General features: G+C 39.4%; 1 protein-coding gene across 2 annotated transcripts in view; it reads left to right on the forward strand.

Moving 5' to 3' along the window:
- lrrc4ca (leucine rich repeat containing 4C, genome duplicate a) overlaps positions 1-27,481 on the forward strand; it is a 241,271-nt gene that overhangs the window by 135,098 nt on the left and 78,692 nt on the right. For both annotated transcript variants that reach the window (XM_049574549.1, XM_049574550.1), the window contains one exon: positions 26,536-26,677. The gene's annotated coding sequence lies outside the window, so the exon portion shown is untranslated. The remainder of the gene's footprint in view (positions 1-26,535; positions 26,678-27,481) is intronic.

Consider the following 27,481-nt stretch of genomic DNA (forward strand, 5'->3'; position numbering starts at 1 on the left):
GTGCAAGTTTAAACCATTTGACTGCAGTGGTTGTATACCTCCAAAACACATCACCCCATTTGTCACAGAGAGGCTTCATTCACATCCTCTGTGTCAGACATTAGAGTGATTTTGCTGAGGTGCAGTTTGCTGTTTTGAAAAGCTGCATTTGCTGTCTCAGTGCAGGGGGAAAGATAAGCATCAGTTTAAATGTGAAATATGTGTCAATCCTCTGCAGGGGTAAGACAATGTGCTTTTTCTCCTGCATAACTCCTGTCATGACAAAGAAAATCCCCCCCCCCCCAAAAAACCTCCATGAACATCGGGTAGTTTCACATGATGGACTGCATAGAAGCCGTTTTTACTCTTCATACTGCTGTGACAAGCTGGCATGCTCTGGGCCGTGTCCTGCACAGCTAAATTCATGGTGTGCCCAAACAGAGATGAGACTCACAGCTGTTGTTGTGCGTCTACCATTATGTCTCAGACACATTAGCAGCACTATCATGAGAGTGTCCTTGGCATTTTTGAATGAGCGGTGCATCAAACAAGCCTTCCTTGTGTGTAAATGTTAAGTCACAAAACAAAAGCAGTGTTACTCCTCGACTGTCAAGTCCACAGTTACATTAATAACAACAGAAATCCACGTCACCTACAGCCCAGTAGCATCAGAACAAACTGCTTAATCAAATCAAAACTTAAAGTCAACTCTTTAAATAGTTTCCCTTTCATTTATTCATTGCATATTTGAATTAATCACTTAGGCAGCATCATCATGTCCTAATGTATAGCATAGTGTATCTAACAGGTTTAAAGGTTCGGAAGAGCCTTACAGTCCATAATGACACAAATATGCCTCTTGACGCCAGTGGTGCCATGGAAACGGCACTGCGGGAAAAAGAAAAAGATGAAAAAACACAGGACCTTGGGGGTGTCAAGTGAAACAAATTGACTCAAACAGACTGCAAATGGCCTAAAAGACATATTCAGACATTGTGTTTTTTCTGGAGGGCAAACAGACAACTGACTGCAGAGGATCTCAAGTTGTATCAAAAGTTCGATTGTGCCTCAGCTACTGTACGGATTTATATACTAGCTGCAGCTTTTATTTTGCGACTAAGACACTTAAAATATTTAGGAAAACTAAAAGGAATTGCACAAACCAGCGCCTTTACACAGAGAGTGTTCCTATGGATCTGCCAATGGAACAGTCTATTTGATACCACTGTACAGGGATTTCTCTCAGCCTTTAATCTGTGTGAGATTGTCTGTTTAAATGAAAATTACATGACGAGAATAAAATGCTCGCCCTTCATGAATGGTACATATTTTTTTATTCTACAGTGTGGAAGCCTTGCTTAGTGAAGAGTTGCAGCATCTGTTGGGGGACTGTTCTTGTACAGATCTGTTCCTCTGTAAAATATTCATCTGGTATCAATATCTTCTTCTGTTGTCACCTTTGAAAACTAACAGAATGCACTCCTTGAGTCATCCAGATGATGTAATCCACAAGCAAGTTTAAAAGTAAAAAACAAAGAAACGAAGTCATTCTAAGGTTGCTTGCTTAAGAGGTAGTTACACTGACGCATTAATCAGTCTTTGAATGTGTAGCTAAAACGAAACATTATGTTGTCAAGGGTTTTATTACGTACTACATAAACAAATATCAAGTGTCAAGTGCTTCGTATTTGAACTTCTCATTGCACTGGGGGCTACGCTTCTTCCTTTTGTACTGTGTAAGTATGAACCTGCTGCAGCAGAGTAAAGACAAACAATTTACCTTTCATAACGTGTCCTCGCCTTTTACTGCTGAGTCTTCCCGGGACAGCTTTTTTTAAGAGATAGACACACAGGCAGTAAGAAAACTAGAGGGGAGGAAAAAGGTGTTTTTCATTGGATTGGATTGTACGGTATGGTAAGAACAGTAAGAACACACTGACTGTGACCTTTGTTGAGCTTTATATCCTTTGCTAATCCAACAGGGAAATCCTTTAAGAATCCAATCAGAATCCAGACTACTTCAGAACAAAACTTTAGGGTATTTCTTAAGAGCTGTGAAAGATAAAGATTCATGATAATCGTGCAAAGGAATGGGACTCAAAACGAGTTAGGATTTTTTTGAGTTCTATAGTATTCAGAAAGACATCCTGGAAAGCTTTCAGTATCCCTTTGGATTAGGAACATATAGCATCTTTGGCACCATTATTCAAAGAATGAAATGTAATACAGAAGAAAGCTCAGTCTCTGTATTAGTTGTCATGTTCAAGAGGCACATGGCGACCTTTAATTTAACAAACCATGGTTCTCATGACCCAAACTGCAAAAAAAAAAAAAAAATCCTCACTGTCATTTAAAGAAGTTTTTTCACCACTGAAAAGATGGTCTTGTCATAATAATGGGCTGTCTATGCAGTAGGAAGATGCAAAGTTTTTTTTTTTTTTAAATTGGTGCTACATGACCAGATAAAACAGAGTCAAAGGGCTGTGGCAGTTGCTTTTGCTCAAGAGTTAGAAAACCTACAACCACCTAAATGCACTGCAACGCACCAATAAATGCTCCCGCTGGAGAATGGTGCAATGCAAGCTTGCTGATACAGGAAACAATATGGCAGCCAGCTTGTAACAACCAATCTGGAATTAGAGTTTAAGAGTACACTAAAATAGGGGTGTAGTGATCCATTGATCTGATTGGATGTATCGATTCAATGATCAACAATCCAGTGTCATCCATGCAAAGTGAAAACATTGATCTATGTCATCATCTTCAGGATACAATTTCATTTTGAAAGTCTGTATCACTGTCAAACAGCTGCAGGCAGACAGCAAGCAGCCAACAGAAGACGATGAGGATTACTTTCGCGGGAATAAATCGGCAGCGTGGAAATATTTTGGATTTCGGAGAATATGCGGGTCGACAGACAAAAAAAACATGACAAATGTAAACACTGCTGTTACGAGCTAAGAAACGCCGCAACATTACCTGCCTGAACGGGTAGATCGTTAGCTGGTTTCAACAATGTTCGGCTGAAAAGAAAAAAAAAATCACGCAGGCTGAAATTTAACCAAGTTGTGCTCTCAGGTGATGCAGTGACTTAAACCAACAATAAAAATGTTATATGTGAGGTATTTATATATGAGTAGAGGAAAAAAGTCTGCTAGCCACTAAGCTAATTTACACAATGTAAACATGCTTAAGCTAATTATGGGTTACTAGCAAAAACAACAATTGTTTTGTCAGTGAACCTTGGCAGTTATTACTGAGCTGAATTTGATGCTTATGTTTAATGATGTTTCATGTTAAAACATGTTGAATTGCCTTCAGGGCTTGAAGCCAGATAGACCTTAAGTTTTAGGAAAAAGATGATGCTTTGGGTTAAAATGAAAAGATTTGTTCCAGAAAGGTTTTTCTGGCAGAAAGCCCTGATGGTTCACTCATCCCATGTGCTGTATAATGCGTGTTAGTGGAGTCAATTGAAAGTAAACTTTACTGCACTTATTGTTTATCCATCCATCCATTTTCGTAACAGCTTATCCTCTTGGGGGTCACAGGGGGCTGGAGCCTATCCCAGGTGACACTGGGCGAGAGTCAGGATACACCCTGCACAGGTTGCCAGACTATCACACCTACGGGCAATTTAGAATCACCAATTAACCTGCATGTCTTTGGACTGTGGGAGGAAGCCGGAGTACCAGGAGAAAACACTTATTATTTATATGGTGTTTTTTTTTTTTTTCTTTTATGGCCAAAAGCAAAAGGTGGCAGCTTCTTCTGTAACAGACTGTGTTAAATGGGCCTGTAATATCGTCTCATATCCATCACAGGCCCCTAAATTGCATCAAATCAAAATTGTATCATGACAGACTTTGTGATATTGGCAAATATTGAATCATTGTCTAAAGAATCGATATAATATCATATTGTGATGAAACCAGTGATTTTCACCCCTACACTAAAATAGGCAATGCAGTAACAGATTCTTGAATCATATTTGATCAGCACTGCAAAGTTTTGAAGTTTGATCTTCGATTTCTCAGCCTCTGTTTTCACAATATAGGAAACTGTATGGCCCCCACTCTGTGTTCACAAATTCTCATATTACAGTGCACCAACATGTGTTTCTGAGTACAACATAGTCAAGAGTTACTATTTGATTAGCACTGCTTAATTTTACTGTTTGATCTCAGTTTGGTCGAAGTTTGAAAGAGAGAGAGGTGGGTCTTTCCCAAAATCTGCTTCTATACTCTTTTTGTCTGTGGTGACGGGCAAAAATGCAAAAGTATGATTTCAAGTAACAGCCTGAGAGCCAGCTAAATTCTGCCAGATGACACAAAACACATCATCAGGTAGCTTTGAGCAGGGAGATGAACGGGGAGATCTGGGTGCAGCTAAAAGCAGGAGGGAAGTTTACTACAGTTCAAAACTGTAATACTATCAATACTAACCACATTTTCATGATACAAAGCTGGTTGGAAATTGGAAAAGCATCCCTTTATGTACTGTCATGAATAGCTATTTCCATTTTAAATATTTTTTTTGGTGTACTAAATCTCTGCATTGGCTCCTACTGTTAAGCATGGTAACTACTTGGTTCACACCCAGACCGTCTCCTATTATTCCAACCCACGCCCATGCACAAGTTCATTTCACACACAACTTGAATTTTAAAGTAATTGTTGAAACAGATGGCACTACTTGGATGCAAGGAGAATGCCAAGAAATTGTTTGAACATGCTGAGTTTAACAGACATCTACAGTAGTGCGAGTCGCGTTTTCACGGACAAGGACTATTTTTTCTTTCTTGTCTTATTAGTGATTTGATGGTCTGATCACACAGTCATGATCCACCCCGTTACTCCAGATAACACCTGTCAATAACATATTTCCATCCTGAGGACATGTGCCGCATCAGATGGGTCATGTTGCTCATATCTCAGACTGCTCTCTCCCACTTCACTTTGCTGTTAATCAGAATATGAGAACTGCTTTGATGTAATAATTAGTATCTTTTCAATTTTTGCTAGTGTATTACTGTGTTTAATAATGTGATTTACAGTATTATGGCAGTAAAGGAGTTTCAGATTCAGTGCACGTAAGTAATACCAACATACTGATTCATTTTCTTACTTCTGTCTGCATTTCCTTATGATTAGAATTTTACCTTGACTTTGTATGATTAAAGGATGAAGGGACGTTTTTGAAACACAGAGAGCAAACTATTCTCCCTTTGTTTGTTTTTACTGTATTTTGAAAGAGCGAGAGAGCTTTCCCTGTCGACAAGTGGTGTCTTCTGTGACTGAGGAAGAAGGTAATAATGAAAGAGAGAATAATCCATGCATTAGCTGCAAAACCTGCTTGTCACATTTGAAACATGAAGGTCATTTGCACGAAAGGGCAATATTGTAATGGGAGATGAAAGTGTTAAGAATGCAAGCCCAGCTTGTTTTTCTTGCATGCTTTAGTAAAGGGAGATTTATATCCTTCCTCTGAAGCTTCCAGGAGGGTCATATTTGTCTTTTTTTTCTTCACACTGTCATGTTCATACTATATTTACCTGTGGAGTCATGGACAGTATATGGCTCAAGAAATTATTAATGTCGAAAAAGAAAAAAAAATTCCAGCTTTTACACTGTGCATCATCTAATTATTGAAAGCTCAATGCTGAGATGAGACAAGTAAGCATGTGCACTTAAGAAGTCATAGCGACCAAGACCAACTGCTGACCAACAATAGGAATCTTATGTGGAGCTAATCAATACACTGCAAACAGACCAAATATGCAGCTTCCTTAAGATTAACCCATTGTTTAAAATCAGACAACCCAGAAAAAATAGCACCCTGTGCAGTCATATTTCGGTAACACTTTATATTAAGGTACTGTAATAAGCGTTAATTAATGCTTAATAAGCATAAATTAACAGTTAATTAGCACTTATAAGATGGTATAAGATGCTTATTAACATTAATAAGACTATATAAGTGTTTATTACAGCATAACTGACTGAGTTATTATTGCTTATAAGATAATAATAATATATATAATTTATAATAAATAATAATTATAATAAGTACTTAATAGAAACTTTGGTAACAGTTTTTAAACCTATACTAAATATTAATAAGATGTCTATTTACATTAATTATAATTTATAAGGGTTAATTATAGAATAATAACCACATTTATTACTGGTTTATAAGACACTATAAGACCCCATCAGATTAAATTTATAAAGTGGCCAGGGCATTTCCAATTCCATGGCACACATAATCACACAGTATCACTTTTGTTTTTTGTTTGTTGTTTGTGGTCCATAAACTGCAAAATTATTTCAGTCTATTGTTATTTTGATCCACATTACTCCAATTTTTATGCCTTCCAAGTCTCACAAAATCTTTTTCACCATTCACAAAGGCTGGCAGACACATAGAGAACAACACCCATTTGACAGTCTGAACAGAAACAACTTGTTACACTTCCTAAGTTGTTTGAAATAATTAAATCAGCAACAGATTGGTGGCAGCTGTTCTATTGTTTGTGGCCAAACAAAATAACAATATACAGTATAAACCTTGACAAAAAAAGAAAACCTGAACTCAAAGCCCTGAGGGTTATGTTTTGTTTTGTTTGTTTTCCTGCGCATTTGGGTTTCCATCATCTATTTGGATGGAATGCAAATGCAGCAAGTCCCTATGATGGCTGGTTGAAGCACCACATGGATACATACATCAGAAACGCTGCAGTGGAATAACCGATGAACGTGCTGTGTTTCAGCATAAATGCACAGAGCGGTGCTAAAGGTTTTGTCTATTCCCCCAATCATTTTAGGGAAAGCTGTTTAGCTACTGCTTGTTCATGTTTATCTATCGGTGTGGGAATCTCACACATGACTTGCTCTGATGCAAGGGTGGAAGGAAAATGTGCTTGCGCTGTTGACAACTGTTTTCCAAAGAGAGTAGCTATTGAAAAACTGCCATACTCGCACCAGATGACATCATATATGAATCTGAATTTACATACCAGAGCATTTTTCTACAGTCTGAGCTCTCAGTGGACAGACGGCTACACAGTGTATGGAAAGCGCTGTAATCATCAGAGGCCCTTGATTAAACATGAAACAAAACAAATCTGCATTAGCTGCACAGATTTGTCTCCAAATGCACATTAATCAAAACATGAACAGATTTCCCCATGGTTTAAAAAAGAAAAACTGTCTGATTTGTCAATCTGGAGTTCTAGAGATGTCACGGTCTGAACAGGTACCAAATCTAGTGACAAATTTGTTAATATCTCTGGAGAATTGGTAGCATCCAGAGAAAGCCATCAATTACCAATCAACTGGAATCAAAAGAAAGAGTTCTTGGCAACACGGTGCTTTGACTATACTTTAGTTACGACTCATCAAATAAATTGAGCAGCACTGAAGTATGTACATCTGATACTAATGCAATACAGCAAAATGTAATTCCATATTTTGCTTCTTAGAGTGATTTTAAAGTATGCTTTATCTGCTGCAGTGCTTTATTTACCAGTTATGACAGGATGAGTTATGACAGAAGTAGAGTTTGAACAGGAGCTAATAATTCACTTTAAATAAATGGTACTGTCCACATAATCTGAGGGTACCAAAATTTAAAGGCACAGATATACATGTGGACCCACAAAAAAACAAAGAAGCGTTTATCTACCATCATACCAGCATCCCTGAAACTGAAAGACTAAGGAGAAACAGAAGCTAGTTGCTGCTGTCAAACACATAACGACATGCCCAGAACTCCAGGTATACCATTTTGTTACCATGTCAATATATAATCAGGAATTCCCCCCTATAATTTTAAAGGCCACATGTGATGCTGGATGGATTGCTAGTTAGACAATCACGTAACATAAATGTACAAGAGAGACATCTAATCTCTCGGTTCCTTTACCTCCCTTCTGCCTTCATTGTTTGATTCATCCGTCCTTCATTGCGCTACAAAAATAACCATCTAAAGATGTCATCCTGCCCGCTATTGAGTCTTACCAGATTGATTTGTTCAAGCAAGCAAAGCTAACTACTTCCGGAGAGGATATAATTTACCCTGCTTCTCCCAATACATATAAGCTTGTTTCAAGGCGTTTCTTTAGCATCAAGTGTTATTTCCTTGATACCTGTGGAGCAGTCTGCATCATTCTGCATCACTTTTCTTTTAAAGGTAAATTACAGTCATTTCTACATAAGACATGGGAACAAAGGAACCTACAATGGGAACATATAGAGTTTCTCACTACATTGCCAGAAGGAGGGGTTTATGTTGGCTGGCATGGCTGTGTTCCTGCTCCATGGTGCCAAATGTGAATCAGCTTTAACTCATTTATTTTTCCCAAATCTGGCCCAGATTTACAAACATGGGTCTTTTACAGTTGACACACGTAAGCCAGCAGAAACTGTGGCCAGCACCAAGACGGGTTCTGGCCCACTGATGGTTGCCAAATCTGGGCCTGATTGGGTGTTGTAGACATGAGCCTATCCTGGCTGAGGTATGACTGATGAAATCAGGCCAGTTTAATTGGACCAATTCTGAGGCATCATTCATCCGTTGTGCTGAGTTTGGGGTGATACTGGGCCGGGTAACCTGGGGGTCTATGAATGGCCCTGCTTTATCAGCACATTCATCTCTATAAACAGATATCTCAATATATAAGCAGAATGTGAAGGCAAAGGTTTTGGTACTGGAAGCCTTTTGGTTTCCATTCATAGTAATGACCAGTAATGTTTTGGCAGGGTTTAGTTGCATGCAGGTGAACAGTCTGTGTGGAGAGCAAAAGAGGCTGAATGCTTTGGTCGAAATGCAATCTCGGAACCCATCAGCTACTGTCTGACAATGATTAGGTTTTTATTAGGGTGCTTTCACATCTGCCCTGTTCGGTTTGGTTCAGTCAAACTCAAGTTCATTTGCCTCCTTGGTGCGGTTTGTTTGGGTGGGTGTGAACAAAGCAATCGCACTCACCAAAACAACCGGAGAGAGACCTTGAGGAAGTGGTCTCAGTCCAGTTACAAACGAACTCTGGTGCAGTTCATTTGTGGTGAGAACGTGTTCCGACCTCGATCGGAACCAACTGCAGTTGCGTTACGCATTGTTTGGGTTGAACAAACATGAGCATGTTACTCCCTGTACAGCCTTAATATGCACATTTTCTGGCTAAAATGAACAACGCAAGCAATATAGTACATAAAGACCAGTGCTAAAACCAGCCTGCGTTGTTGTCCCTCCATTGTGACATTAGAAAGTGTTGTTTATCTTGCAAGTGTACTTTTCTTCAACATTTTGTTTACTTCCTGGCTTATTCCCACATGGAAATTCTGACCAATCACAAGCAACTTTCTCACCGAAGGCATTTTATCTTGTCTGCTTGTAAATGCTGCTGTGAGAACACAAACCAACTCCAGGCAATTATTAATCTTTGTAATGAATTAGTCCCTATTTGGATCATATCAAGCGAACTCTAGGTCTGAGATCACCCTTAGCTTTTTTTTTTCTAATTTATCTGCATGCATTTGCAAATATCTGTTTATAGAGATTAGTTGAAATGTTCTCTGGACATGTCTGAACTTGCTAATCGCACTGTGACAAGCGCACAAAAAAGAAAGTTTGTTGGCGACACCGGAACCCATGAAATGTTTGCGGTCACTCCTAAAGGCTTATTGTCATCAGGTGATAGCTGACGGGTTCTGAGATTGTCAGTAGGTAGATCAGCACCTTGGCATACTCTCACCACCACATCTCTTGTCAGATCTGGCCTGCAGGAGAAAAAGTGAAAGTGACATAAGAGGGATGGTTAGCAAGAGACAGAGACATTACTGATTGCTAAGAGTATGGCCATTGGTCCATACCCTTAAAAGGGAAACTACATAGAGGGCTAAACATATCAATGGCACATCCAAGTGCGGCTACAGATAGAGAAGCAGGTAGAACTAAGGCACTGTGGAGTGAGGCGTGGAAAATAATCGAAGCAAAACAATCTGAAAAATTGAATTCATCAAATTGCTGCTTCTCTAAAATGATAATACTGACATACTTACCAATAAGAGTCACGATGCTTGCACCACAATTATACTTTCACAGATTTTTTTTTCTTTCACCAACAGCAACCCAATTACCTTCAACAAATGTGCTCCTACTTTTACCATTTATTTTTTTTCTGTCTATTATATGTGACAGTATCCAGGGGTCAGTGACAGGAGAAGCGGAGAAAACAAAGAGGTGTTGACACGCAGTTGTCTGAGCCTCCAGTACGCCCAGAGATTATTAATCACTTTGCGCAGATAAAAGCAGAGAGCGAAATAGATGATACCGTTCATTAGCATTCAGTGCTACACCTCTGCTGTTTGCTGTCTTTTAGCTGCTTTGTTTAGGTATACCTTGGATCTCCTCCAATTGCAAGTCAATCCACACTTTGGGGAAAGAGTAGCTTTTCCAGTCGACAAAAAGGCAATGAATGTTGGTGAAACATGGTAAGAGGCAGGCTGAAAACACTCGTTTAATGTTCATCTGTCTGCGCTAGTGGAGCTCTCTGCTTCTCCCCGTGTCTCTGTCTAATTATGGGGGATCTGCGAGGCGCCATTTGGTGGTATCGATTTGTACTACCTGTTACACACAAGGCTGTGGCCCCTCAGGATGATGTCTGTGGAGTGTTTGCCCGCAACATGTAGTAATTATCGGCTGGCCAACTTTGTTGTTCAGGATATGAATAAGTGTCTACACTAGAGGTAAGCCATTATCATCCATGATGTGTCTCTCTTGAGGTTTTGTGTGAGAGCCAAGGAGCGGCAGAGAGATGGAAAGAAAAGCAGGTGTAAGGAGCACTGAAGCACAACAGCTCCACATCAGCTTACTTTCAAAGGTTTTTACTGTTAGGGAAAGACATGAATAGGCAAAGGGAGGAATTAAGAAGTAATGTAGCACGTAATTCAGCCATATGTTGATGTTCACCTTGGGGGAAGGGGATATCAGAGGAACATATGTATTTAGATTCTAAAACTGTGGGAGACGTCTCTAAAGGCACAGTCAACAGGGTCTAACGTCATTACTGCGTGTGCTCTTCAGACATGTAAATGTAATAATTAAATCAAAGTCTGCTGACATGGTCATGACATGATTATAAGTCAGTTAATATTAACATGCAGAGTGTAAGGCATGGAGGCCCATTTGGGCCAAAAAAAATTTAAAAAAAAATACGTAGCCGAATTGTTATTTAAAACAAGATCAAATTTTTGATGTAAAAAAAATCAAAATTATGACATAAAAAGTATTGTACAAGTAAATTATAAGGTTTACAATATTTTTTATGTTCCCTCTAATAATTTTACTTCTCTGTCTAAATTGTCATTTTCTTTTACTGGTGGTAATAAAGCTACTATAATCAAAATATTTACATTTACAATGGCTCAGATGAGTATGTGTAATGTGAGAGTTGTGACTCATACTGCAGACATGTCCCTCCAGTTTACTTCATCCCTATTTAGTGTGTAACCCATCACTTTAGTCCTTTATTTCAATCTCTCTCGGGCCCATCGCCAAAGCAGGCCATTGGAGTGAAATGCCTGCATGCCATGGGCGGTAGACATGTAAATAAGCAGCTGTTTGCTGACATGTTTGCCTATTACTTTTATAAATAGATAATACATCAGTGTTGTGTTAACAACTGGTTGTTGGCCCCCAAGTTGCCAAAAAATCAATTAATGCAGATTCAAGATAAATGATTATGTGTGTATGTATATTTAATTTAGTATATTGATGAAGGACAGTTGTGTAAAAATTAGTTTTGATGATATATTGTGTGCCAACTAGTATATGTTATGTATAATTACCCGCCTGTCGCAGGTGCAAATATAATATACAAGTGCTATGCTTCGAAGAACTAAAATGTCACTTTATTTTTATTTCATGGAAGCATGAAATATGTTAGTTCCACAGTTGTTTCCATCTCATGCGTATGCCCACAACTCTGCACATTACAGAAACCATTACACCAACAAGATATATTTTCAAAGCTGGTATTATAATTCCACCGTTTTTACTTAATGTTATAGATTAGACACAGATAGACAAAGAAGCAGAATGAGTAAAAGGTGAAAAACACTGAGATTGTTGTTTGAGTTTTATTAATGCACACCTCAGTAGGAACTTGCTCAAACTAGTCCTGAACATAAGTGATCCATTTTCCATCTTGAGCTGAAAAACAAGACATTCAAATTCATGCCATTTTGATGAGGAAGCATGTTGTACATCGCTGTGACACAAACTCTGCACCCTGTTTCAACACAACACTTTTACACACAAGCAATCAAACTGGAATCTCTCTGGGAGTCAAGCGTCATCTCACCCATTAGCCATTTTGATTTGATTTGATTTCACTTTATTATCAGAATGTTGTCCAAAATGGGTTTTGTGTCCCAAGACGTACACTGTTTCACATACACTCACCGGCCACTTTATTAGGTACACCTTGCTAGTACAGGGTTGCACCCCCCTTTGCTTTCAGAACTGCTTTAATTCTTTGCAGCATAGATTTAACAAGGTGCTGGAAACATTCCTCAGAAATTTTGGTCCATATTGACATGATAGCATCACACAGTCACTGCTGATTTGTCGGCTGCACATCCATGATGCGAATCTCCCGTTCCACCACATCCCAAAGGTGCTCTATTGGATTGAGATCTGGTGACTGTGGAGGCCATTGGAGTACAGTGAACTCATTGTCATGTTCAAGAAACCAGTTTGAGATGATCTGAGCTTTGTGACATGGTGTGTTATCCTGCTGGAAGTAGCCATCAGAAGATGGGTACACTGTGGTCATTATGGGATGGACACGGTCAGCAGCAATACTCAGGTAGGCTGTGGGGTTTAAACCATGCTCAGTTGGTACGAAGGGGCCCAAAGTGTGCCAAGAAAATATCCCCCACACCATTACACCACCACCACCAGCCTGAACTGTTGACACAAGGCAGGATGGATGCATGCTTTCATGTTGTTTATGTCAAATTCTGACCCTACCATCTATATGTTCCAGCAGAAACTCATCAGACCAGGCAACGTTTTCCAATCTTCTATTGTCCAGTTTTGGTGAGCCTGTGTGAATTGTAGCCGTAGTTTCCTGTTCTCAGCTGACAGGAGTGGCACCTGGTGTGGTCTTCTGCTGCTGTAGCCCATCTGCTTCAAAGTTGGACATGTTGTTGGTTCAGAGATGGTCTTCTGCAGTCTTTGGTTGTAACCAGTGGTTATTTGAGTTACTATTGCCTCTCTATTATCTTGAACCAGTCTGGTCATTCTCCTCTGACCTCTGGCATCAACAAGGCATTTTCACCCAGAGAACTGCTGCTCACTGGATATTTTCTCTTTTTACTCTCTACTCAGACCAGCCTGTCTGTCACCAACAACCATGCCACATTCAAAGTATTGTAAATGACCTTTCTTCCCCATTCTGATGCTCAGTTTGAACTTCAGCAGGTCGTCTTGACCACGCCCACATGTCTAAATGCATTGAGTTGCTGATTAGCTATTTGCGTTAATGGGCAGTGGCCGGTGAGCGCAAATACAAAATGCAATATTTAACCAAACAACAAAACCAAACTACGAACATATATCACATTAGATATTAAGAAAAGTGATTGGTGTGTAATTTAATTGCTCCCTTTTAATTTCAGTGTTTGACCCAGGCACACTGAGGTAACTTAGAACCCAAACTCTGATTTGGTAGTTTGACTGAGGAGCAAAAGAGTTCTCTAACCTGTTCGATCGAGCCTGTGGGACTGTAAAGACTCTGTTTGAAGGTAAAAGCTGGTATTCTTTAAATAAAATGTCAGAGGGGTCTGATGTAACATTATCAAAGAGACAAGACATTTTTCGTAGTAAATACAGTTTGGAAACTTGACTTAAGTGTTCTTCAATCTTTGAGTAGTAATAAATAATTGAAGACTTGTCCAGTTGATGTGTTATGGACAGTATCAGGTGGGGGAGGAGCTCACTGGAAGACTAAAAATAGTTGAAAAAAAATGAAAATGTGAGATAATAATAGAAATGATTAAAGCTCAACTCATCATTATTTCATCATTCTTATTTTCATAATAACAGTCTTCATTATTTTTTGGACTCAGTTTGAGACTACACATGGGGTTTAGGACCTTACGCGAGGTCACTTGATGGCTTCAAGTAAGATTAGTACATTTACATGTGTTTGATGTTTTTTTTTTATTGAATGGAAACATAAAATTTACATATAATGGTAGTCTGCATGCAGCTCCCACTAGGCATAGAATAAAAACTAGGCCACAAATTGCCATTTTACAGCTCTTACTGGTTGGACCAGAATTATTTTCGGACACACAAACAGGGTGAAGATTGAAAAACCCTGCTGCACTCTATGTATTTCTACTTGGGGAAAATAAATAAATGTGCTGATTAAGTGCTCTGCTGTAATGTAAGAATCTTACTTTATTACAGCAACTAGAGCGCACTCAGTAAACTAAAAGCAGAATATTATCCATGCACATTGGAGATTACTGAGGCTGTGTTGTTATTGCAGGCTGCTGGATTCTGGTAAGGGAAGAGGCCACAGGGCTTCTGTTGCAAAGTGATTCAGCTTGTGACTTGGCAAATCTGAGTTCATTGCTTCGCTTTTATATAAAAGCCCTGCATGGCTGCAGCTGTGGGACAACAGCTAGTATTAAACAAATCTGCTTTCTTAAGTATACAACGCTTATTGGTGCATGTGTGCGTGTTTGTGAGTGTGAGTGAGTCAGTGAAAGAGAAGGGCAGGGAGAGGAAGACAGAGAGAGAGGTTTGACTCACCTACTGTCAGCCTATGAGACTGTCTGTGTGTATTAATGTTCCCTTTGCATTCATATTGGGTTGCATTCAAGAGCTTTAAGCCAAGAATGATGAGAAAAATACCATATGACTTTGCTTTATGTTGGACACAGCTGGTTGTTAAAAATGCACTCTGGCGTCACACTGAAACATTTTTTTATGTCATTAGAATCCCACAATAATGTTTCACTACTGTAAACAGCACTACCCTTAGTTGAGCTTAGTTTTGAGTTTTTGCAGGTACATGTAAAGAAAATGCAGGAAAAAGAAATTGTAGGGCAAAACATTGTGCAGGAGAGGTTAGCCAAAAATGGCTTCTGAAGATAACTCCCCTATTAAAAACCAACAATCACACAAAGAAAAAGATAAAAACACACACATAACACATATAACACATACCACATAACTGAATAAGAGTTCCAGACTAAAATGGTATTCATACTCGTGCCGCAGACCCTACGCCATAGCCTACGCACGTCGCCTACGCTGTTGTGAGCAACATGCTAACGATACTAGCACAAGCCTATGGCATTTTACATTGTATAAATTAGGCTAGCAGCTAGCAATCTTTTACTCTTCTCATTTAAAACCAGGGACAACAGCAACATTTAACAAAGGTAACGGTACACAATTTGGCTCCATCACAACTCACAAGGTTCACTGACAAAACAACTGGCTACTAGGCTACTAAATATGTTTTCCGAACAAACATGCTAACGCTATTAGCACAAGCCTATGGCATTTTACAATGTATAAATTAGTGTAGCGACGAGCAGAGATTTCCTCTGCTCATATGAAGCCAGGATAAATCCCCAAGTATAAATCTGTTAAAGGAAATGGCCACTTCAGAATGAAAATACAGACAGTACTTGCTGACCCTCATGCTGACAAGAAGTCCAGTGTAGTTTTTTAATCCACAAAAGTTCGGGGTATCAGAGGATAACAACTAGCCGGAATAACAGCTACACTTGAAGTACATGGAACCCACATTTTGAAAATGCAATAAAACTCCGCTAATGCATTTCAAAAACGTCAGAACTGCTCATCCGTCGTCATCATGTGCCCTGAAGCCGTGGCATACACAATTGATTTGAAAAGACGTAATTTACTCCACTTTTATAGCATCATTTCTCACCGTGGTCAGTTAGCCTGCCCTGCAGGAGTGCTGCGTTTACATGGCAACTCACGTGAGACTAGCTGATGGCTAGTGGTGGTGCTAGTTCTCGAGTCGCAAGTGGAGTAAATTACGTCTTTCAGTCAACTTTGCATGCCGCGGCTTCAGGGCACTTGGATTACGACGGACGAGCTGTTCTGACGTTTTTGAAACGCATTAGCGGAGTTTTATTGCATTTTCAAAATGTGGGTTCCATGTACTTCAAGTGTAGCTGTTATTCCGGCTAGCTGTTATCCTCCGATACCCCGAACGAGTTTTGTGGATTAAAAAAAGTACACTGGACTGCTTGTCAGCATGAGGGGTCTGTAAGTACTGTCTGTATTTTCATTCTAAAGTGGCCATTTCTTTTAAGTGTAGATTAAACACAAGACTTAAAATTCAATTTTTGTAGAGGCTTTGTTGTCCTCACAATTTATAGTTAGAGTCTTTCTCAGATGTCTTTTGAATAACGGTAATGTAGAGGATGATTGCAGAGATGGAGGAAGGTTGTTCCAAAGAGATGGTCCTCTGTACTTCAGTGAACATTGATTAAGAGAGGTCCTACAATATAGAAGATAAAGGTCCTTGTGGAATAATAGTGAATGTCTAAATATTAATACCACTGGACTATGTTTTAATAAAGAATTATGGTGTTTTTCTTTATTTGTGCAAAGCGCTCATTAATGTAGTTTGAGCTGTTGTGCTTCAGAGTGCTACAGTTGTACATGAGGTTTGTGAGCAAGGTCAAATGTAAAACACAATAGAACAGCAGTAAATAATGTCCTCTAATTGGTCCTGTCCACCCACATCCAGGTAAACATTATACACTATTAGGAGGAGGCATGAAATACAAAAAGTAATCACAGGAGAAATATTCAGTAAGTGGATCCATTAGAAGTCCTCAGAGGACTTTGAATCGAAACAGTTGTTGGTTGTAAAACAGCATTAGAGATTTGCAAGCTTACAGCATTGCTAAAAATAGTGCTACTAGATAGCATGACTCTGTATATATACACTCCCAGCATGGCACAAATCAACAGATAACAATGATTTATACTATTTTGTCCCCTGAGACTGAGTTTAGCATCACAATGTTGGTTTCTGTCATAAGCGCTATGCGAGGTGCTGATCCTACTGCCTGCCCCGGGGCAAACACACACACACACTCCCAGAGGAATAAGCCTGTATTTTCATGACTATATCTGCAAAACCAAAATCACCATACTAACTCAAGTTATCAGCATCATCCTGCTTACCTGGGTGCACCCTGTGTAACCTCTATGCTCCCTCTATCCAGACTGCTTAGTCTTGAAAATCCCTTTCAAGAGGCAATGCCAGAGAATTAAAAAGAAATCATTGAATATAATAGTGTACCAGGTGTATGGATTTTTTTAATACCCTAGTTACCTTTGCTGTAACTATTTCTAAGTCTCCTGTGTTATATCCTGCTTGCCTATTTATGCAATGAAAGGATGAAAGGTTTCAAGATCTTCAGTCTTGAGAGTCTCTGCATATAGGTCATCCTTGTCTGTGGTTACAGACTATCTTCACAATGCGATCGCGCGCACGTGTGTGTGTGTGTGTGTGTGTGTGTGTGTGTGTGTGTGTACACTCTTGGCCTTTAAGTTTGGGAAAGTGCTGTATCACTGAACAAAGTCGGAGGTTTATAAATGATTCATTAGAGGTGTATACAGTTATTCTAATAGTTTTGGCAGCCTGCAGAGGTAGCATATTCAAGCTGTGTGCGTCTATGATGTGTTCTCTTTCTCGTGGGCCACAGAGCTGAGCGCTGGGCCACGCTTCTAAGCACTGCAAAAACATAAGGGATGGATGCAAAGTAACAGTTACTTATTTTTTTCTCACCCAATGCTTCAGACAGACTTGGGAAGCACATAGGCTAGAGGTCCTGACTGTGTCTCATGTGTTTTTGTGATGTGTTTCCTCTGTTTTTATCCCCCCCAGTTTTTTCCAGGGCTTTCGGCAGTTTAATCCAACATAATACTTGAAAATGTTAGTGTGAATTTGGCTATTTTCTGTGGTTATTGGCTGAAAAGTTGACAGGGTTGCTGCTATTGACCAGCTGAAGAAAACAGAATACATACTTAGATGGCGCTCACACTTCACATGGAAACAGCTCAAGCATCTGCATGCAATGATGTTTACAGACATGGTGGTGGCTTTTTTTTTTTTTCGTATGATTCATTTTACACTTTACTCCATGGAGTAAAGGCGGTCAATCTGCAGAGGATGACACAGAAAAAGATATCCAAAAAGATGTGCTGTGACACATAGTCCAAAGGGCTTTTTTTTTAAAAAAAAAAAGCATTGTGGGTTCAGCTATAGATTTTCAGGATGGTGGACCTCCTCCTATCACGAACAAGGTTGCAGAAAATATACTTCTCTAAGAGTGTCTTTTCTTCTGAGCCTTTCAGTGTTCTACATTTCTTCCGGAGCCTTTCGTTCTGAATATACTTTACATTTCTCATTAAACAATGCTGCCAGCAGTGATAAATGAAATAAATGTTTGTGTGCACAATATGTGAATGTGTGTGCCTTATAGTATTTTACTTATTTATTTAATGTTTCTGTGTAAAGGGACAAGCATGTAGCACACATTAATGCCACACACCACAGCATTTATAGCCTAAAATAATTTGCAATGCCCGTCCCTGGCTGGGCCTTAAGATACAAAAAACTCAGTAACAGTGCGAGGTACAAACAACAATAAAAATACAGACAGAACAATACAAGACATAAACTGCAATACATGATTAGTACCATAGAAGAGGAAGCACCAAATTATTCATGGCTGCATAACTGCTCAAATGCCAATTAGAGCTGGAACAGTAAGCAGTTAATCGATTAGATGATTGACAAAAAGATCATTTGCAGTTTTTCTAAGTGTTAGGTTGTGCTTTAGACTGTAGGTCAAACAACTACAAAATATGTTGATCACCTTCGGCTTTTTTTTAAACATTTAATAGAATAAACAATTATTATATTGCTAAAAAAATGGAATGAGATCATTGCCAGATAAAAGCAGCAAAGCAATTGCTGCAACTGTAATGCAGCTGAAACTCTTAAGGGGTAGCCCATAGTTTATAAGCTATAAGCTAATGCTAATTTACTTTGAATTGGAGCATGATAAGCAAACAGCCTCAACTACTTCCACTCAAACACCCTTCAGTGACATCTGAAGGGAGCAGAATTAAGAAAGACAACAAGATTGTATTCCTCTGTTGTGTACGGTCAGAGAAAATCATGCAGCACTGTGCTTTAAAATGTTTTTGTTGCTGTTACCGATATCGACTGACTGTGAGATCCGCACCATTTACTACTCACCCACAAGAGCAAAACCCATACCACTTCAGGTCAAGATATCCAAACTGTCACTCAAGGATCCTTGTGAAAATACTCTAAGCTCGGAATCAGAGTCAAAATAACCACTGAACAGCAGAGCTGAATTACTCATCAGTGTGTCAAGGTGTGCTGTGGGATGTGTAAACCTTGATCTAAGACATTGATTCTTATGTATTTTCAGTCTGTGCATGCACCACTTCTCTGCCTCCACTTCACTCTGGGGGTAAAGTGGTAGTAAATGGTAAAGAGGTGATTCTATACGCGACCAGCAGCGTGCCTGCTCGTCTTTAGTGGGAGTGGAAGAAAAGTAAAACTGATAAAAACAACACAGTAATGCCCCCTTATCTCCTTTAATGTATTTTGTGGATTCAATAAGGTGTTGTTGCTGTTGGCTATTGTATATTATTCTGAACATTAAAGCAATTATAAAACAAGTCATGCACACTTAAATCAAGTGGGAATTGGGTTACTGTAAACCATGAAAAAGCTTTAAATTATTCAAATAATAACTTTAATCTGGTTGACTGCAGTAATCAGGTTAGACTGAAAGCAAAGATACTGATTGTTAAGCATGCATGTTGTTGTGATGTAATGATTGGAGAAGGATGTTTTCTGTGTTGTTATAGATGAAGTTTGAGCATAGGCCAGAACTAAAATTATTATCTTGTAACAAAGTAAATAGTGCATGAGTGCAGCCATAGATTGTTAAAAGGGATACTTTGCCAATTTTCAACTGTGTCATCATGTTGTGGAGAGTGTGTGCAGATGAATAGTGTAAAGGTCTGTGCCAGCAGTGCTGGGAATGCCCCACTCATTTTATGAGCAAAAATCACCCATTTCATGCAGCTGGCGGACGGGTGGTAAGCTCAAGGAGCCAGCCACACTGGGGGCATCTTAACACCATCAATCTGCGCAAGCTTCCCTCACTCTGGTGACACAGACCTGGCTAAAAATCTGCAAAGTATCCCTTTAAGTATGGCTATTATCATATGGTTATATTATAATAACGCAAACAGCTCAGAAACATTGAACTGAACTTCACGTAATACGCTGCACCTAAAAAAAAGTTAGCATTTTTTTTCCCTCAAGTCTGTCTTGAAGGAACTGTGTGTAAGGTTTAGGGATATTTAGTGGCATCTAGTGGTGAGAATGGCAGATTGCAACCAGCTGAAACTTTTCCTGATTAGAATTTCTTGGACGGTCATTGTTCAGGAGGTTACTATTGGGGGCTGCATTATCCACAGAGGTCTTTTTCTCTCCAAAAATGGAACATAATGTGAGGTAATGTAACGTTATGAAACAAGCGCAACGAAACAAAACGAAACGAGACGAGACGAGACAAAACTAAAAATGGACCAAGCGAATAAAACTGTTAAAAACCCTGAGAATGCAGTTTCATGTTACAAATCAGTGATTCTCTTACACTGTTGATGGGTTGTTAGCCTAGTACCTGCTAATTTGTGCTCAGCTTTTTTCTCTGATAACTTCAGATCCAGACATTTGGGGATGGTTTCTGCCTGTAGCCCAATTATCTGCAAAGTTCTCTGCCTCTTAGAAAAACAACAAAAAACACAGAATAAAGCAGTTTCATTTGTCGCAAAGGAGCTGCTAATTGTGGTGGGCAATGCAAAACCAATGGCCATATCTGGGGCCAGTGTTTGGTTTGTCCATTCTGGGCTACTGTAGAAACATGGCGATACAACATGGTGGACTCTGTGGAAGAGGACCCGCTCCCTATGTAGATGAAAATGGCTCATTCAAAGGTTACGAAAACATAACGATTTCTATTTTCAGGTGATTACACACACATATTATGTTATATTCCAATAAATCCCACGCACTGAACCTTTAGTTCCATCAAAGTGAATGTGAAGCCTTTTGGACTTTAGCACCATTTTGTTAGTGTTCTGTAACACTGCAATGATTTCCAAAATGTAGAATGTCAGGATTTATATGCGTTAAAATACAATTAAAGCATATTATGGAACAGCAATATCACAGGGGTTACACTTCATTCGCTGGTAGCTCAGTTGGCATTTGGCTTCCAGAACATTATCAGCAGGGCACAGTTGGGGAACTTGAGTTAGGATAGATACTCTTCTGCATGTCAGCCAGTAGTGAGTCTGGGAGGGATTATGGCAAAGGGCAAGGCTTAAATTGCTGGCAGAGAGTTTGGAGAAAAAGCTTATCACTGGTGTCTGTGGGCTTTTGCACAATGCTATCCACACAGGGTCGGTCTGAGCTCCTCCACTTAGATTAAATATAGAGCGGAAACTAGCCTCCAGTATGTGGTGGTGTTGTTTATTATAAATTGCAGAGCCTTATTAATTAAGCACAACTCGAGCCACAGAGAATAAGATCATTTGTTCTTCTGTCATTTTTATTAGTTTTGTCTGATTCCATCTTTGTCTTTTTTTCTCCTTCACTGTCTCTCTGTACACGCAGCCACATCTAATGCCAGCCACTACATCAACCCTGTAATATATCCTATAGTCATGAAACATTTTCTGCTCAGTTTTTTTGGTGACTGTTGGAGTACAAGTTGAGCACTGAATAACAATGATGGGTTCTGTGCTGTAACTCCAGTGCATGTGCTACTCGGGCTGCAATTTAGACTGATAGAAAGTTGCAGGTCACCCAAAGGCAACCAGAGTTTTGCTTTTCACTCTGACTTTGTGTGGCCTGTCCTCTTTTTCCACGTTATTTTTTTCTTCTTTGGCACAGGGATCTGTTTACCAACCCCACTTTCTTCCTCATACAAACAGAAATATAGTTTTTTTTTAATATTGTTTTAATACTGCAAGTGGCAGAGATCAACTGCTGTTTTGTTTTGTTGTTGTTCTTGTTTTTTGCCACCAGCTTTCCCGTGCAGTAGAGCTTCTTGTGGGCTGAAGCTACCAGAGAAATGCCTGAAAGCACTTCACAGGGAACACTAAACAAAATGCCCACCACATTTCTGACCGCAGTGGTTAAGTATTGACTCCAGTTCATCATATTGATTGTCCATTTGCAGAAGTAATGTATACTCAGAATGAAAGGCACACTCATCTGAAATACTGGATGGCATGTGTGTTTTGATGAAGTGCGGACACGTATTGGAGGACGGTTTGAATATATTGGACTGTGGAAAGGATATAACTAAAATATATTTTCCTCGTACCCGTCTGGCCTGAAATGAAAAATTGTTTTGATGACAGAACAATAACGGATCAGTGCAATTGAATTTTATTGTAATGTGTGGAGAAGATTGATTGTTCAGTGGGTGTTTTTGTGTGTGTGTGTGTGTGTGTGTGTGAGTGAGTGTGTGTGTGTGACACGCACCAAGTACAATGCTTTAAGTTTTGCTCAAAGTGAAGAACTAATGATGCAACAAACCCTTTTTCTTTGGGTGCAAAGGACATTAGTACTGGTTACACAATGCGTGGAAATTCATGCTGTAGCAAACAGATTTTGCTCAAAAATCACATTAAAGGAAGGAATCAAGCACACTTAGTCACTATCATAAAGGACAGTCATATGGTTTAATATCAGGGTAATAAAGGGTTAATAAAAGTACCCTTTTTTTTCTTAATCACATCATACCCTAACTTGTACCCTGACAACATTAAAACCACCAAAACTCAAGTTACAAGCTTTTTGCATGACAACAGCCATCTGTTGTGCTAATTCCAAATTAAATATATCACTGATGCAGATTGACTGGAATTACTCAGTGGGTACCATCCGATTTGTCAGATTTATTTGAGCGGTTAGAAAGGTTAAAAAGTAATCACGAAGTGACCATTCAGTAACTACGGCAAGAGCAGAGGTGGTGAATTACCTTCCAGTCATCCGCTGTGTTTAATGGTCACAGTTTGTCATGCCATGTCACGTCTGGCTCCATATTCTATCCCTCATCTTGCTAATCTCTTTAAAATAGTGTTAGCTTGCCCATTAGACATTACCACAAGCAGCTCTTATGAATGTCATCATTTACCAGTCATTGATTCTTATTGTCCGTAGTTAACCAGACTGTAAAATGACCTTTCTAGGAGAAAGATGATTAAGGTAATCAGGAGTGAACCTAATGGTGTTCAATTATTTCCAACCTTTCAAGGTGATACCTTTCAGTGGCCAAATAAAGCTCTCACTGGACTCTGTCCCCCTTTAAAGTTGCATTTTGCTACTTCAGGAACATTAGGGTGTCTGGCATTAATGATGTCATTCTTATTTTTCTTTAAGTCCCTCTGCTTAGTATTTATAAGCAGAACATGAACATGTAACACTGCACATTATTAAAGACGGCCTTATAGCTGCCTATAGCTACATAATAGTGTGGAATTAACCATAGACAATGTTGGAAAGTAACCAGTTACATGTAATTAAATTACAAAATGAATCTAAATTTAATCTATTAGACTTACTGAGAAAAAAAATCTAATTAAATCACACTTGTTGGTGATTAGGAAGAGGTTACATCTGAATCTATTCTTCTCAGTAAAAAGCTTTTGTGTAGAATAAACATTCATTCTGTTGCTTTGCATAGTTTCACTGTGCAAGAATTACTTTTTTTGGCATATGTCTGGACATCATTCAGCAAAGCTTTTGGGACACATTTCAGTGCAACACCATCAAGTGCAGGATGACTTACAAGTAACTGTTTCTTCTTTAGGACAGGTTGCATTTCATTTGGCAACATGCACTCAAATTTTAAATGTTGTTTTTGACTGTTCTCTTTGAATTTGCACCATCTCTTCTCTGCCAGTCATATCAATGTGCATTGCTCTAAGCCAGTGGTTCCCAACTGGTCCAGCAATGGGGTCCAGATTTCTACATAGTCATTAGTTCAAGGTTCACGCAGTTTAATACATTCAACATCATACTAGCATTTGGCCATGTCATTGAGCTAGTTTGCTGTCTCTGTCAAGTAGCTGTCTGTTAGTCAGTTGAGTGGGATTTATACCTTTGTGTCAAATTGATGCTATAGCTATGTCATGGCAGAGCCAATGCTGTAGCCTGATGTACACCTTCCCAGGAATGTAATTACACGTCACAGCGACACAGACCTCCTGTCTATTTTTGTAAGCTGAAACCATTTCCCTCAGTGGAAACAAAGCTTTTATTTACTTTAAGTTCAAAGATAAGACACAATAAATTGTGAAGACACAAGAAATAGCATTTTAAGTCTTGTGTGTGATTTATCCTGGCTTCATATGAGTAGAGGAAATCGCCGCTGGTCGCTAGGCTAATTTATTCAATGTAAAATGCCATAGGCTTATGCTAATAATGTTAGCATGTTACATTTGTTTGCAAAACGTGTTTAGTATAAGACAGTTGTTTTGTCGGTGAACCTTGTGAGTTGTAATGGAGCTAAGTTTTATAAAGTTACCTTTGTTAAATGTTACTGTTGTCCCTCGTTTTATATGAGGAGAGGAAAAGTCCACTAGCCGCTAGGCTAATTTTTACAATGTCAAATGCCATAGGCTTGTGCTAAAAACATTAGCATGTTGTATTTTGTGGGGAAAATGTGTCCAGCAAAAGACAAGTACTTTGTCTGTGAATGCTGCGAGTTATAGTGAAGCTGATTTGTGTACTTGTGTTCGGAATTGTTTCTATTAAGCCATGTTTAAAGTGCATTTGGGTATGTTTTAATCAACTAAACTTCACAGAAACCCCGCTGCCGACTAGTGTTTTGGAGGTGTAACTGCAGAGTGACACAGACACTAGTGATGTGACGTTGGCGAACGAGCCAAATCTTTGAACCGACTCTTTGAAGTGAACGAGTGAACCGGCTCTTTAGAGTGAACGAGCCAGTTCCTAATTTCTTTGTTTTTTGCTTTAATTTACTCTGTATCCATTCATTTCAGATTATTTGATCCGTAACAAGTTGAGAGAGACTAGTTTGTGAGGGAGAAAGACAGTGTGCTGCTCACTCGTTCACTACAAAGAGCCAGCTGAAAGACTTGTTGGCTCGTTCGTCAACCTCACATCACTAAAGCTAACCCACTATCCATTAGCACTTGCTTGTACTGACAGGCTTGTTGTGTATAAAGGGCGTTGCTATGGCTACACCAAACTTTATATCTGCAGAGTCTATTCTGGGTCCACGTTACAATAACCAGATCACGTGATGTGATAAATCAGCAATGCGACTAACACTCCCCCCTACATACACACACACACACACACACACAAAACAAAAACGAACAAACGAACAGCGTCTTTGAACCGGCTCTTCAAAGTGAATGAGAGCCAAATAACTGGCTCTCACAAGTGAACAAGAAATCCCATCACTAACAGACACACCGCTGCACAAGTATAAATGCTCACAGCGGTGTAGGCCATGTGTGTAGGCCACGGCATAGACGCTGCATAGAGCTGATGCACAAGTATAAATCCTGCTTTACTCTGCAGCAGGAAACAGCAGTTCAAAATAAAAGCTCTGTGCTCTCCATTCAGAATGGACCCACGACCCACTTTTGGACTATGGCCCACCAGTTGGGAACCACTGCTTTAAGTAATCTGGATTTGCTGTGCCTGCAACCAGCTGACCAGGCCAAGTTGGGTGGCCATTTTGTCAGACAAGGACACCTTTCAGTGCTGGAAATTCAAAAGTATTTTCCTTCTTGAATTAGAGCTTCATGATTAAAGCTTCATGCTCAGTTTCAAACATTAGCTAAAACATTTGATGAAGTAATTAAAACAGATACATGACTTATTACAATTTTAAGAAGGTAATTAGTTATCTGCAACCTATTACATTCCAGAAGTAACCTTCCCAACACTATACTACTGTAAATGTCTGTATACTGCTTATAAATGCTAAAGAGGGGGATGTGAGGTAAAGCACCACCAACCTGATGCCATTCAAGGACACACAGAGTTATCAGGGGTGTTTCAGTACCACAAGGAAAGCATGTAGGAATGACATTGCACAGCCAAAGTGAAGCAGCTGCAAAAATCACATGTTCTTTTCATTTCGTAACTCATCATGAACTCTCATGCTCCCACGCATTTTACCGTTTTTGTGATACCAGCCTGAAGAGACACTTCATTTGAGAGCTAATCAACCTCCATCCCACTAAATGTGAGCGGTGTATTTTTGCCAGCTGACAAAAAAATGCAAATACGGCCAATAAAATGCACACTTCCTCATTATGTCTCTTATTGATTATGTGGCCATTTACTGTGTTCTCCTCTGTTTATCTGCCCCATGGCAGGCAGGATGTGAACGGATGGCCCACTCAATCCCCTATGTGTCTGAGCAGAAAGACAACCGCACCGAGGATTAGAGAGAGAGAGAGAGGATCGGCCGTCACATCCAGATGCTGCAAATCTGCTCCCTGCCTCACATGTGAATAGGTACGCCATTGTCTGGAGCACTGCTTGTTTTGCATGAACAGAGACACAGCCAAGGAGATAAACAAGCTGAAACTGAGGTTACACCAAGTCTAAATCTGCTATGATACAGGATTACAAGGTTTATGTCATGCTTAAAGCTTTATCCTCTGATTGTCAGTCAAGATTTTCTCAGTAGCAAACTTAGTAAGCCTTTAATGGTTGTGCATTAATCAACAATTCTAGCAGGAATATGTAGTTGTTAAAAGATGTACAGCATACTGATGCTGAACTATCATCAGGAAGAGGCACATACTGAATTATATGTGGTTGCATAGCGGCGGCTCAGAATGGGCTCTTTGTGGGAAACTTCCTGACTCTGCAGTGCATGTATTTTATTCACAACACACACTGGCACCAATCCGTTGGTATCTTGCCTATATACCATCATAATTACATGAAATAGATACAAACCCATTCCAAAATCTGTACCCACATTATCCTTGGTGGTTTGTTGTGTGTAGTATGATTCTGCTGGCTTTTGTTCACCTGCAGAGAAAACAGCCAATCATGCCTGACTTGAAACATCTGACTTTATTGTGGCGTATCATTTCTACAGAGAATAAACAACTGAGGTTAGATTACATCTAAAAATATTTCCGTCACCATGATAAAAGAGTGGTATTCATTTGTAAACTTGACGTGTTTAAGGTATCGACTTTCTTGTCAGTTATCCCGTCCCCCAACTATTTGGATGTAATATTTTACAGTGTAATAGTTGGTTGAACAGCAGATAAAAAACAATATATGAATGTGCAGGGAGCGCTC

This window comes from Epinephelus fuscoguttatus, linkage group LG4, assembly GCF_011397635.1.
Source record: "Epinephelus fuscoguttatus linkage group LG4, E.fuscoguttatus.final_Chr_v1".
Taxonomy (NCBI): Eukaryota; Metazoa; Chordata; class Actinopteri; order Perciformes; family Serranidae; genus Epinephelus; species Epinephelus fuscoguttatus.